Source organism: Schistocerca americana, chromosome 4 (genome assembly GCF_021461395.2).
Source record: "Schistocerca americana isolate TAMUIC-IGC-003095 chromosome 4, iqSchAmer2.1, whole genome shotgun sequence".
Taxonomy (NCBI): domain Eukaryota; kingdom Metazoa; phylum Arthropoda; class Insecta; order Orthoptera; family Acrididae; genus Schistocerca; species Schistocerca americana.
In genome coordinates this window covers 258,076,547-258,079,308 of record NC_060122.1, presented here as the reverse complement: position 1 = coordinate 258,079,308, position 2,762 = coordinate 258,076,547, and positions in this window count along the sequence as shown.

The following is a 2,762-nucleotide window of genomic DNA, read 5'->3' as shown; positions in this document are numbered from 1 at the left end:
AATGTATCAGTGATACCGACGCTACATCTCCATCTGTGCAGGCATGATGTGTGGTGGATTCCCATCTTCTTCTAGCCACTCATCTAATATCCCTACAAAAGCGCTGTGTAAATATATTATATTCTGACATAAAATATGCACATATTAAAGAAGGGAGAAATGACACAGTGTGAAAATTCAGCACATTCGTCGTCATAGTGGAGCCTGTAACATAGGGAAGGACTATACAGAGCTGCGACTGCCTAGGCGCCCTACTTGTCATGTATAGCCTTTTTTTTTTGTGACATCCATGAGAAACAAAAGATAGATGTGTTTCCCTTCCTCACATCCATGGAATGGTACAGATAAAGTGTGAGGTAAGCATTCCATCCAACTTACCATGATAATGGAGCTTGATGATACCTCATTTTATAACTAGTGAGGAAAAAGGTATGCATGCTTATCCCCCTCTAAGCCACTGAGTGGCACAGGCGGCCTTCCTGACAAGATGATGCAACTCTTGCCTGAGTCAAAGATAAGGCGATTGTTTCCCTATCATTCAGATTGGACTACCCTCAAGTTTGGCGTATGTGGCTGTTTGTGGGGCAGTGGCTTCCTTTCGCTTTTCCCAACACACTGTAGAGTCGGCGCACTCTGCTGTGGAGCCAGTCTCATGGTGTCCACCGGTACTTACTGCAGCATACTCATTGTGGCTAGCAGCACCCACCAAGAAGTGTCTTAATAAATAGTAGGATGCGAGGCTCCTAAATAAAACGACAGAGCATGAATGCTCCATATAAAAATGTTTAAATCCAGTGAAAAATTACGATTACACATGTCTGACAACCATACACACAACGGTGATGGGGAAAGAAGGGTAATGGGGGTAAATCGGGGACAGCGATGGGGGAACAGGATTAGGGACTGGAGGAAAGGTCTTATCCCACTCTCGGAAGATAGTGATGACTAAAATAAAGTTCACGAAACATGTCTCTGTTGGTGTTTGCATATGGGACCTATCGAAGATCTGCATAGATCGTTTTCATTAAGAGATTAAGGAAAGTCATTTTGAAGACCGAAACTGGCTTTCCATTGGTACAAGCAGCATCATTTACTGGGTAAAGAAGTGTGACCGTATGAGATAATAATGCATTCAACATGTCTGGGCATAAAACCAACAACTCGTACACCATAAAGCATTAGCTTGGTGAAAGATAAGATGAATGGACCGCAGATTGTGGAGTTCTAGGTGTGGGGTCCTAAATGAATGTATGTCACATGGAATCATATGCAACTATAAAGCAGGCTGAATGTTAACATCTCCCAACTTCACCGATTCTTACGATTGTTTATGTGGGGTGCCTGTATGCTATACACACATAGAGCGTCAGCTTAATTTTCATCTGGGAAGCATGTGGCTCATACTGTATCCCCGCTGAAACTCTTATTGTTCCATCATGATGGTAAGTGGATCATTTATTGATGGCCGAACTGAAATCCTTTTGTACTCGCACTATTTACTTGAGCGAGCGAGTGAATGTCTGTGTTGTAAAAATGTGTGTCTAATGTATCTGGAATAGTATGAAATTTATCATAGTGCTATAAATACTCCCTCATAAAAAAGGGCAGAATCCAGAGGACATTGTCTGATGTCGACGTAACTTCGTACATGTACACATCATCAGCGCAAATGTTAATGAATAGACACTAAATTCTTTCTGGCAGGTAGAGCGAGCATCAAAGTCCGTCCGTGCTGTTCACTTTTAGTGTTGTCACCACGCCTGGTTGGATATATAAGGGGCAAGAACAGCGTCGATGTTGAGTAATGACTGTGAAGAACACTAATCGTATGAGACATTGTTTTTATCATCTCACAGAGTTTGAAAGGGCTTCATCATGGGCCTCCATTTGACCATCTGCTCGAATCGTGCATTGTCCAGATTTATAAGGCATTCAGAGGTGACGATGACCCGATGTTGGACTGCATGTGAACGTGAGGACTTCCCTGTCGGGAATATACCGTATACCACACACATGCGGAAACGTTTATGTCGGAATGACTGGTCTACCAATTAACACCAGGATCAAAGAGCATAAGTGGCATTGCAGGTTGTGGCAGGTGGAGAAATCGGCCGTGGCAGAGCACGCACTGAATGAGACCGACCACGTAATAAAATTCGCCGACACGGAAGTCCTGGCTGTCGAGAACCACTATCACACGCGCTTGTTCAGAGAAGCTGTAGAAATACGAAAACACGCGAACAGTTTCAACAAGAAAAAGGAAAGCCTTAAGGTAAACGGATCCTAGCTTCCCGTACTACAGCGAACGACCGTCGCAGGTAGCAAGAGGAGAACCGCACCGGAAATGACCGCGGAGAAGTCCTCGGACGTTGGCTCGCCAGGTACATATAGTCTGTGGCCGCGAGCTCGGCTCCAGTTCACCACCGGCAATGGAGGGTGAAGCTTTGACAATGCCAGCTACTCGTGCTGCCGAAACGTCAGAAAAATCATTAGATGAACGTCAGCCGAAGAACCCGAGACAGAAGCCAATAGGCAGTTTGTCAATGACTGGTTCAAATGGACCAGAGGACTCAGTCCGTTCAATCTAAACACAGCCCACACCATTATGGAGCCACCACCAGCTTGCACAGTGCCGTCTTGGCAATTGGGTCCATGGTTTCGAGGGGTTCGCGCCACACTCGAACCCCACCACCAACTCTTACCATCTGACATCAGGACTCCTCTGACCAGAAAATGGTTTTCGAATCGTCCAACGGACATGG